Raw genomic sequence first — 12352 nt, 5'->3', positions numbered from 1 at the left:
TGGATATACAACATTGAGCACAGGGGCCCCAGGGCTGTGTGCTCAGTCCTCTGCTGTCCACACTACTGACCTACAACTGTGCCGCAATGCACAGCTCTAACCCCATCATCAAGTTCACTAATGATATGACCGTGATGGGCCTGATCAGTGGGAACAACAAGGCGGTGTTCAGAGAAGAGGTACAACAGTAATCGGTAACAGTTCCATTTCAGATCGCAAGACGTTACAGCAGCTGGTGTGGACAGCTGAGACAGTCTGTCACAGACGTTGACACCTCACGCTGCATCCACAAAGCCACCAGCACTGCAGATGACTCCACTCGCCCTTTTCTCCCAACCGTACAAGCCTCCTCTTCCCAGCTTCTTTCCTCGGGCAATCAGATTCCTCAGCAGGACTAAGACATAACCATACTCCACAGACTCCGCACACACAAACACACCCCTGGACCGGCGTTTGAGATAATTTATTCACATACACCCCATCATTTGTTCCCCTACAACAAACTCATGACTCATCACTCATACTCCCACAAACACACATTTATATTTATTCATTTATTATGCAAACTCTTCCACTCCCTCATACCGTCCTGTTTTGTTTGTTTGTTTGTTTTTTGAGGTTCTGCATTTTTGCACATTGACTGCTGCTAGAATACAGTCCCTGACAAACAGTGTATTCCCCTTCCAACACTCCAGGTCTTTTACTGTTACTGCTGCCTTTTGCACTGCTGCACTGCTTGCTGTGGCTCTATCCCGAGCTTTGCATATTTTTGTTGTTTTTTTGTTGTTGTTGTTGTTGTTGTTTGTTTTTGTTTTTTGTTTTTTGGTGCACTCCATGTTGTCCTGTCCTCACTGTTCGGTCCTGTGTTGTGTTCTTCTGTGCTGCATCGTAGAGGTCCCAGAGGAATGTTGTTTAATTTCACTTTGTACTGTGTATAGGAAAATGAAAGACTAACCACTGAATTTTGGGCTGTTTCTCGTCTTTTCTGTTCTGTACAAGCTGTCCTGGCAGCCTGATATAAACTCTGTATACACTCTGCAAGAACAAGGCAAGTTTATTGGTATAGCACATTTCATGTACAGGACAATTCACAGTGCTTTACAAAAACAAACAAATTTATTCATTTTTTTAAAATGGCAAGAACAAGAACAAAGTTTGTTCTGGCCAGGACATTTTATACATCACCTTGTCCACAACGTGGGGGACTGTTTAAGGCAGCGTCTTTGTGTTTATATGCCTTACGTGTTGCATGGATTTTCATACTTCCTCACAGCTTCGGCCAAATGTTCCTCATAATTATTCACTCACTTGTGGAACATTTTGCATCAGCAAAAAAATGAAAATAACAACTTTCCACTGCATTAATAATGTCCGCTTCAAATTTCTGACCAATCACACAATAGCTGTTGGAATCCACATAAAAAAAAAGGTTCTGTTCAGAAAAAGCTGTGAACTCTCAAACCAGGGCTGAGAGAATAAAAAAAGTTTCAGTCTTTTCTCACAGCCCTGAGAGAGAACAAACTTCTCTGTTCTGGAGTATGTACAAGCCCATGCAGCAGGCATAGATACACAAAGTGAATTCTACTTAAAAATCCATAAATATATGGGTAAATGTTCCTCTTGAGTAGAATGAGTCAAACACATGGTAGCAGATTTCAGTAGCTCCTGACTTTCAAAAGTTGTGAACAAAACAATTCACAGTAAAAATAATAATCTAACTTTATTAGAGCATAAATAATAATAATAATAATAATAATAATAATACTTTGTCACCAAGGGGAAATTCTTATTCACAGCACTACATTAACACACACAAACAACAGTTACAACAACATTGTTCACTCCACCCATCCTCCCTTACACGTGGTCACAACAGCATCTGTTGCTGAGAAATGAACAGACTAAAGAAACCTGACTCCTTCCAAAATGGGCCCCCTTGTACCTCAGAACCCTGTACCTGCACCCTGGGTGGGGCTAAATGTTCAATGAGAGGGTGTTAAGTCCTTACCTATTGAGATTTCAGTGAGTATCTCATAACCTTGTTAATAAGTGAGGTTGGCTGTAGGAAGGCCAGCTTTTTTACAGAAATCTTGGCCATCTTTTGTGTCTGATTTTTAACAGAGAGCAGGTTGAAAACACAGGTGGAGCGATACAGTAAGACTGACTGAAAGATGCTTTGATAAAGTAGCCAAACAGCAACAGCCAAAAACCTCAACTTCACACTCATATTGTTAGATCACTGCTCCGAATGGCTACTTTTCCTCCATATTTCTCTCTAATACACAAAAATGATCAAATTGTTTAGTAACTTCTCAAACACAAATATAAAATCCTAATTATACATAAAAGATAAGACTACATTAAATGCGAAAGTTAAACCCTGACTATGGAAGCTTGAAAAATATCTGACATTATTGATCATGACCTTTTCTCTGTCACTGCTCCACGTGCCTGGTTTTACACAGTAATACTCATTTCTGGGATAAGATTATGTAAAAGAACGAAATATTACAATATTTTAGAAAAGAAAGACACTTTAACTGGGAGCATTTGAAGCCTGTAACATATGCTAGTGTTTTAAGGGAAGCTCTCTTTTCAAAGCACAGCCACATTTCATCATCACTATTAATTTGGATGCTTAGTCCCCCTAAAGGGATATCCTTCTGCTTCCCCCCTCCATTGCCTTCGCACAGAGGTCAAAGGCTAGAGTCAGCTGAACTGAGCCAGTTTGGACTGAAGTCCTATGCCTTTAGGATGTCATGTGGCTGATAAGTCACTTCCTAGCCTCTGAAATGGTTCACTCCTGGGAGAATAGCGATGTAGATAAAGAGAGCAGCAGTGTGTGTAAGTGGGGGGTGTTTAAACCTGAAACTAATCATTCCTCATGGTATTAAATTAACCTTTGCCTGATGAGTTCTATATCTTTCAGTCCAGTCCTCCAGTCACCTCGGATCCAATCAGGCTGATATTCCAGATTCAACAATCGCGCTGCAGCAGGCCGACTCCTGCTGTCGTGCACATTATTCTGTTGGCCTCAAGCTCATCCTGCTGCAGTGACCGTGTCCACGTCTGCTTGAACAGTGTCCACTTCTGTCCCATGGCCTCTATGATCATTTAAATACCTGTAATTCTTGAACCCTTGCAGTATATGAGACAAAAATGTTGACTTTCATTTCATTATAACCATAGAAACCAAGAAACATGATGAGCTATGAATTTATGCGAAGGGTAGGGGTTTCTCTTTTTTTGTGCTCATATTCGGAAAACATCTCTCTATGGAAAATGTAAACACATCCTGTAAATAATTTAGGGCTTCTGGGTCAGAATATGCTCAAAGTACAGCCAATATAGTAAATATGAGCAGTATCATCAGTTTCTCCACAGCTGTTGGCAGTAAACAGCTTCATCGCAGTCCAGCTACTTCACATTTCTGCAACTCAGCTATCGTAGCTCACGTTCCTTCATGTGCAATGAATACGTAATTACAGTAGTTCCACCTAAACCATTGCTTTATTCGTATTTTCACTTGAAAGCAGCTCTGGCCCATATGTGTAGTGGTGCGGAGAGGTTTCTTTACCTGCTTCACATCCAAGTCAGTAATCTGGTTCAAGTTCTGTTAAAGTCTCACAATTTTAATTTCTTTCTTCTCAGTAACTCTGTATCTGTGTCACTAAAGTTCATTTAATGCTAGAAGCCCATTTTCTGGCTCATCAGGAGAATGCCAGGTATTACTTTCTTTGTCACCTTGAAGATGTTTTAAGTTTTAAAAGGTCCTTAACACTTCGAAGAAAGCTCATTTTGACCACATTTTACAAATATACACTCTCACATTATTTACATGACCTGTTAACAAAAGAAATGAACGCAAAGCAGTTTGTTTCCGGCATGAATTCCTGTTTAGTAGGGCTCGATACACATTTTCTTACATTTCCAAAGGGAAAAACTGGGAAAGGTACCGGAATATCCAATCCGTTGGGGTCCCAGTTTTACCAATCCAACCCTGAAGAAGGAGTTTGACAGACCGTAATCCACCGATAGGTGAAAGAATCGCCACTTCCTGTTCTATTCTGTTCTATTCTATAGTCATTTGACGCCTTTATCCAAAGCGACTTACATTTGAGAGTAAGAACAACACAAGCTAGAATTCAAACAGGATGGGACGTCATCATTAAGTGGTAGTGGTAGCCAGGTGGACCCAGGTGCTGTCATGTAGTGCTAGAGGCAGTGCTTTTTTTGTTGTTGTTGTTTTTGTGCAACTCACCGATAAGAAACAAAACAGCTCCATCTTTAAATATCTGGTGGGTTTTTTTGTTGTTCAAAGCTACGTATCATTTAGAAAGGACACAAACTGCTGGATGTCCACCAGTCTCCTCCTTTCTTTCGGTTTCCAGCTTTTCTTCATTAGACTTAAAGAAAGCAGCCAAGGTATCATCCTATCACGTTGCTTACACGTCTATCACGATCCGGCTTTTACCACGCCCAGAAAGGTACAGCTGGCAGTGGAAACACAACAGAGATCAGGGTTTACCAAACCAAATCGTCCCGTCCCAAGCCGGACCACTCGGCAGGAACAGGGCTGTAATTGCTTATGATATATACATATAAACTGTAGAGTGTATAAATTAGTCGACTCATTAATGTCACTACCGAGTTGAGTGAATGTTGATTTTCTCAAAACATTAGAGTATTTTAAGGGTTTAGGGTTTACTAGAAAGTCTGTATTTGTTATAGACCAAAGTGACTTTGACAAAGGCCATAATTCTTTTCCTGTAGTGGGTCACTGCATCTGTAAGGCTGGTGAGGAGTGGCAACACCTATCTGAAAGGGGGTAGACCATGAAGGACACAGCAATAAGTTACATGGGCAGGAGCAGGACAATATCTAGAAACACAATCTCAATGCACTTCCTGGATCATCAGAGACGCTGTAGTCCATATGTTTAGGAAGGACATGTGGGGATGGACTTACAAAAATGACTGATAGCAATAAGACCAGAGAGTGACTCCCATTCAATCCAGTTCTATTTTTAATGGGACTAAAGACGTTTCTTTAATTGCAGAAATCAGTCATAGATTGGAGAGAGATGAGGGAAGGCAAGAGGAGAAAGGAAGGTGATAGAAGACGTGGGGGTCTGGGTGAGGATAGACCTATGGGAGGGAAGGTGAGAAAAAGGGTGAGAGGAAGTGATGAGTTTTAAATTGAGTATTTTAGCAGGTCACTGCTTCGGACAGAGACCTCTGATGCTCATCCCTGTTATATGTGAGAGTGACGCAAATGCTGAAGTGAAATGACACAAAAGGAGAAACGTGAGGAGAAAAACATAAACAGAGATTTTTCCAGACGTTTAGCAGCTTTATCCTTTAACTTTATCAAACCTGAGGTCCCAGATTGGGGGATGTTGAGAACAGATGGTGCCAAACTGGGACAAAATTTTTTTTTTGTTCATCTCTCCTGAACTTTCTGCACCAAAACCTCTCATTTAGTTCTGCTTCACTTTATCAGAGTTGTTCTTTACAGAAATAACGTTAAATAAAGGTCTCTGTGGTTGCAGAGACAAACTCATTTTATCATGGGGATGCAATTTTGCAGCAGGGGCCAAAATATAGGTACACAGCTCTTTGCTCAGTAACATTATCCACAATCATAATCTTCACCATGGATAAGGATGCCCTTTTGCTAAAGCGGTAAAAGAAAGCAAATATTGAGAGGGTTAGGAGTTAAATTTCCACAGGAATTACCCTAAATGTATAGCTACCTGTCTGCGTTTATATTTAATTTTGTTACAGGGAAACACTTGAATAAAATCTTAAGTTAGAGATAATGACCTTTTTCATGAAGTTACCAACAAAAGATGCTTCCCTAGCTCGACATGACTCTTACCACTCCCATGTGGTTCAAACCCTGGGGGTTTTAGAAGCTGACCAGTTTGCTTTACTGTAGCTCAAAACCAGTCACACTCACAAAAGAGCAATGACACAATTATATGGCCCTGCAGTGGGTGTTCCCATTATTTACAAAATATTATTTCTGCTGGTTTTGTTGGTCCAGTTACCATAAGTTCATTCAATCCTGCCCCATAACGTGGAGGAATATCTGACCATAATGCCACCCCTCCTTTTATAATTTCTTATATTAATTTCACTGTTGCTCAGCCTTCACTCATTACATTTACTGTACAAGATCATTAGTTTTTCAATGATTAAAGTAGCACATTATTTTTTCACTATTCAAGTTTATTCTATATGACCAGTTGCAACATGTGCATTAAATGCAAATACTCATATTTAGTGTATACGGAACAATTCATTAATGAGATCTCAGGCACATTATGAAATCATATTTCCCTACAATAATAGCATGACTGGGTTCATTTTGTCTATTCCGGTTGTTGTAAGAATCATTTTGATCAGACAAACAATCAGGCAACAAATTCAAACACTGGATCAAGGAGGCCATAGAAATCAGGCGGTGAGCCAAGAACCCCATCAACCGTGATGAGGGGGTTTTCATGCTGGCCCACACATGGGATTCTCTCCTGCAAAGACCACCGGGCGGCAGGATGCGTGACCAGCCAGGTTAAAATCTGTCAAATTGCCAGGCTGGTCACGCCTGATAAAGACACATCACAACACACATCAGAAGAATGAAGTTCCAGTCGAAACATGTCAAGGTAATATTACAACTCCTTAAAAATCTCCTTGTCTGATCAAAAGAATCCCTAAACTAAGCTTAATCTGAACATATGGCTCTACACTCAAGACCTATATTCAAACAGACACTGCACATTGGTGTGAGCACCCATTTGCGACTTTGCAGGCCCATCACAACTCACAAATGTTCACAATGCACAAACTCCTTAAAACTGAATGCCAGCTCCACCGAGTGTTATCGCTTCCACTGTCGACAATTTCTGGTGAACGGTAGTGTGTAACTGTTGAGAGAATTGTGATAGCTGAGCAGAACTTGATAAGCTGTTGTCTCCATTTCCAGGTGTGTTAGAGCAGGAAAATGTGTAAACCCTGTAAAACCGCAGATCTTGAGGACAGGAGTTGCCTACCCCTGCTTTATGTGATCATGGGAATTTTCCAGGATTTATATCCTGTCCAGTATGTTTACAATTCAGGGTTAATTCAAAAACTCTATCTGGTAAATCCATAATGATGCATAATAACACCACTATTTATCACATTTATATCATAAAAAATATCACTATCACTACTATTTTGCTAAGAGACCTCTATTTAGACCCAGAAACCTCTTCCTGTCCACCAATCAGAGAGCTTAGATTGACGGTAACGTCCAATCAGGAGCAGCCAAAGATCAACCAGTGAGCAGAAAGTTCTATGTGTGTGTGAAAAGAAGAAAAATAATGCTCCTCTATGGCTGGAATAAAGCCAAGAAGACGTTTCTGATGCACGGTGGCGCCACAAAGCAGCTGAGCTGGAGTTGGTTTAGTGAGGATAGCAGGTAAATAGTAGCAGGAATAACTGGAAATGAGGAAAAAGTGGAAACATGGAAATAGTTTCTGTTGTGTGTTTGTTTCAATAACAATATTTTTTCTCCTGAAAGCCAAGACTTGAGAGAACGATGAGATGAGATAAGGTTTGGTCACTGTTGATCTGTGTGTTATTTCTACAAAGTTCTGTTAGTAATAAATTCTGCTTTCTTCTTCTGGTCGGCCTTTATGCTGCTATATCTATGTCTGACTGGGGTTAAAAGCTCCAGCTTCTACATGTAGTTTTATTTAAAAAAAATGAATAAATAAATAAATAACAGGCATACCCAAAATGGTTTGGGATAAAAGACTTTGCAAGACAATGGTCATAAATGAATCTCCAACTATTATTGCAGTTTATCCATCCTTTCATTTTCTGCCTTTTTTTGCTCTACTCTGAGCCCCTCCCGGATCACCGAGCTTCTCACCCTATCTCTAAGGGAGAGCCCGGCCACCCTGCGGAGAAAATTCATTTCAGCTGCTTGTATTCGCCATCTCGTTCTTTCGGTCATTACCCACAGCTCATGACCATAGGTGAGGGTAGGAACGTAGATCGACCGGTAAATCGAGAGCTTTGCCTTTTGGCTCAGCTCCTTCTTCACCACGACAGACCGATGCAGATTCCGCATCACTGCAGACACCACACCGATCCTCCTGTTGATCTCCCGCTCCATCCTTCCCTCACTTGTGAACAAGACACCGAGATACGTGAACTCCTCCACTTGGGGCAGGACCCTATTGCAGACCCGAAGAGAGCACTCCACCGTTTTCCGGCTGAGGACCATGGTCTCAGACTTGGAGGTGCTGATTCTCATCCCAGCTGCTTCACACTCGACCAATTTTTTACACTTCTAATGCTCTTTATCCTCCCCAGCATGAAGGAAAATCCCAAAACTGACAATTAGTCTCTTTACCTGCTCTAAAATTAGTCACTAAAAGCCTCCTTCTATGTTCTGGAGGCAGGGGACCCAGCATGAGATGCTGACTCTCACTAAATTTGCTAAGCGTACAATCATATCAGTGATGCTTCTCTTCAGTCAGTGCAGTAACCAGAGAAAAAACTTAATATTTGATATATCAGAAAACCTTTCATGTATTCATTCTTTGTTTTTCCACAAATGCTACACCAACATGGACAAACTGAGTGGGAAACAAGCAGGATGGGAGGTTTTGGAATAGGTTGCAGAAGGTTTATTCATGACTTTATACCACTTTGTTTTAGCTTAAACACCAAAGACTGCATCTCCTGTGAGTCCCATGTCAGACCGTTATTGTTACTGGTTTCAGAATCAGTCATGGGTTGGTTTGTTGAGGCAGCATCACTTAATTTGGATTAGGGTAAGGTGAGAAAAAGGCTGTGGTTTGGCGTGAAAGGAAGCTTTTCGAAGCCCTGCATGTTCCTGACTAAACATCACTTTGTCAGGCGGCATGAGATTCATCAAACAGGTTCTTCGTATGTAAAGCAATTATCCAGATATCAACCTGATGTATTTTAGAAGATCAGAAAATCTTTTCAGAGAGCTGTCTTATTTAAACGAGGGTTAGTCAGGTTGATGTCTTCATATTGCTGATTGTGTAAATGAGGTGATATGCTGCTCTGTGTTTACATGTATATTTTACTCCTGCAGTTGTCCTGCTTTGTTAGATCAGGAGAAGTTTAACCATTTGTTCCCTTGTTATTCATTCTGTGTTTGGTCTTAAAACAACAGCAACAACAAATAAAATCTTTGAGTTTATAATTTAACAACTCTGACTTTTTGATCTGTTCTGTGCCCGATTTTTTTGTTGTTTTTTTTTTTTTCTTTTCCTGGTTTTTACTCACCATTCTTTACTTCTTAAATGACACCAAACCAAAAATGGTGAGTCGGGCACTTCAGTGTCATTTGCTCATCATGATCTAATAGTTTTCACTACCTTTTTCACACAATTCCAGTTGCAAGAAAAAGTGTGCACAGGTCAGTCTCTGTGGGCATCTGTACATCCCCTCAAAACCCAAGAAAGAACTATTTTAATAAATCTTTCATGTGAAATGGAAAAGCACTAGAAGAAGTCCTGCACAACTTCCTCCAGCATTGGTCACACGCTGAAGCTGTGTCATCATCTCAGTAGTGACGCCTTCTGTTGAGGTCAAAAACTGCAGTGAGTCCAGACCACCTCAAGCATGGGTGTAAAGCAGAATGTGAACAATCTGATGTTACTGGTCCATCTGGGTTACCTACTCTGGTTGTGCCATCTCAGCACATTCGTCTGATCTCAAACATCAGTGGTTATGGCTAAAAATAACCTTTAAATGTGCACATTTTGACCCAGACATCAGTGCACACCTTTTCTCCTCCTGTGAGAGTTTTAGTAGAGCTCAGCATCACCATAAGGACGGAGGCTTTTATCCATCTGTCGCTTGTAATCTGTACAATTGAACTACTTGCTCCCTCTCTCTCTGTTTTAAACCTGTCCCATAAATCCTGCTCCACTGCTCTAAACTCTTTGCACCTCCTCTCCTCCTTCTTGTTGTCCAGATACAAAGAAATAACTTATAGAATAAGCATTAAAAAAACAAATGAAAGACTTCCACACAAATAAATAGCTTTCTTTCAGTGTTAACCAACTCAGTTGTTTCAGCTGTTTTTGTGTCTATATATGTATCAATATCTTCCAATTAATCAAGCCTCTTCCAATTTAGTTAAAAATTCATTCCCACTTAATTTTGAGATATTTTCTGTATATTGACATTATCAAATTTCAAAGGTTATAACTCAAGAACTAAAGGGTCAAATTTATTCAGTGACACCTCATTTGAAAGGAAATGAGCTCTAGCTTCATAAAAAGATCTTTTTTAGTGTGTGGCTGAGACAGAAGCTGACCCACATCAGATACAATTTAGCTGTAAATCTTTCTTTTTTCCCCCTGTGTATTTTTTTTGTGTCCATTATTGAATAAGTGTCATTTTAAGATGCTTCATACCAGACTCAACATATTTACTACATATCCTCTACAGTTTGTCAACTACACCTGGCTGAAATGTTAGGTTTCTAGGTAAAACTTTATGGGAGCTACGGACTTTTTAGTCTCAAGTGACCAAACCTATCCAAATTGGGCCAAATGCTTTTAATTTTTTCTGGTAGACTGAAAACATTCCTGAGCTTTTTAGTTGTAGCTGTATGCAAAACACATTCATTTTGACAGAAAATGGAGGCCAGTTAAGACTATACTTTCTACTGTACACAGTGTTTTATACATCTTTACATGACTGGCATCCATTCTGATACAAAATGGAGTCACTACTGTACTTTCTACTGTACATGTCATTTAGCTACTCTTACTATATCATTCTTCCACCACCCATCTAATCTACAGAATCCATTCTACTAAATCTTCTATTTCTACTTAATGTCTAAAATAATCATAATAACCATTACCACATATTTTATGTAGTAAAACAGAAAATAGTACTCATGCATCTAAAATATCATCCAAGCCTTTAGAAAAAAATCTCTTACTCGCTGCTTTGGCTTCCCTCCTATGACACTGTACACAAATACATTGAGGGTCAGTTTCCTTTTTCCAGATTGAGCTTGTTTTCTTTCATGATGAATTACCAGAAAAACTGAGCTCTCCGGTGTCTTCAGTGTGTTTCGCGTCTGCTCTCTCTGCTCAGCACAGCCTTGTCGCACAGATTACGCTTATTTATAACCTGCCGTTTACAGTAATGTTGTGTGAGTCATGAACGAATCCTTAATACTCGAGAATCACCTTACTGACTAGTGAATCACGATTCCTCATCCCCACTGACTCATGCACTGACTTGTCCCTGCTACTGCTAGCCAGCCAACTCCACAGCTAACTGAAAAGATCAAACAATATATCACAGTTGTGTAACTGCTATTCTAACTGCACGTGTAGAAATATATTAGGCTTTGTAATAGAGGGAAAAGAAACAGCTCGTGTTTCTTAACTAAACTCTCCATTTGCCTGGCGGACCATCACTATTTCCCTCCCTGCTATGAGCTGTGAACAAAGGAAAAACACCCAGCTCGCAGTAGCTTGTATTTGCATATAAATTTCTATGCCCTCTCTAGGTAACTGGCTCAGTTTAATTAATCAAAAACCCGATTCAGTTTGGTGAGTGACTCATTTTGACCCAATTCAGAAAAAAATTAATTTTACCATCAAAAGGCCCAGAGATTGGCTATACTTGTAAGTTACTGGCACGATTGACAGCCGCAAAGAAAAGGAGCACATGCGTGTTGGCTAGTCGACCAGGGAGCGCTTGTTGGGCATCTCCAGGTGTCCTGGGATGAAAATGCCACATAAAACAGTATGAACACTTTTCTGTTTTGGCCAGAAAGATGAGGAATACAAACGTACCCAGCAACGGGGTTCACTGAAAGGGCAAATGGCTGTCAGACCGCAAATTTTATTTTATTCATGAAGGAGTTTGCAGACAGACATTTATTAGGGCTATATTGGGAAAATACACAACTTGGAATAATTTTTGTGGGAAACTTTTGGGGAAAAGTAATACAACTGATCCCAGAGTAAATCGATAATGTGATGTTATGACCACCAAACAGATAGAAAGTCCTGTCAGCTCTTTTGCTAGCCATGACATTTATTATACTAATTGTGTTTTGGTGTTGAGGAATACTGTAAAATAAATTACTTGGCTCGACTGGAGAGAATTAAAGCTTTCTAACAAAATATAGCATACCTATATTGACAGAAGTGTTATTGGAGAAGTTTTAGAGTTTAATCCCACAACTAAATTACTTGCTGGATACTAGCCATTCCTCTGTAGTGTGTAACCTGCTTGCCAGCCTTTGATTAACTCTTCAAACTTTTGTTAATGTCTTTGAAATG

The 12352-nt window shown here is 40.0% G+C and overlaps 1 protein-coding gene across 4 annotated transcripts in view; it reads left to right on the top strand.

Moving 5' to 3' along the window:
• Window positions 1-12352, top strand: part of il1rapl2 (interleukin 1 receptor accessory protein-like 2) — a 494907-nt gene that overhangs the window by 447645 nt on the left and 34910 nt on the right. The window lies entirely within an intron of this gene.

The sequence above is a fragment of the Melanotaenia boesemani genome, chromosome 7 (assembly GCF_017639745.1).
Source record: "Melanotaenia boesemani isolate fMelBoe1 chromosome 7, fMelBoe1.pri, whole genome shotgun sequence".
NCBI classification, from domain to species: Eukaryota; Metazoa; Chordata; class Actinopteri; order Atheriniformes; family Melanotaeniidae; genus Melanotaenia; species Melanotaenia boesemani.
The sequence above is the reverse complement of the archived record's forward strand: the minus strand, read 5'-3'. Positions and strand labels throughout refer to the sequence as shown.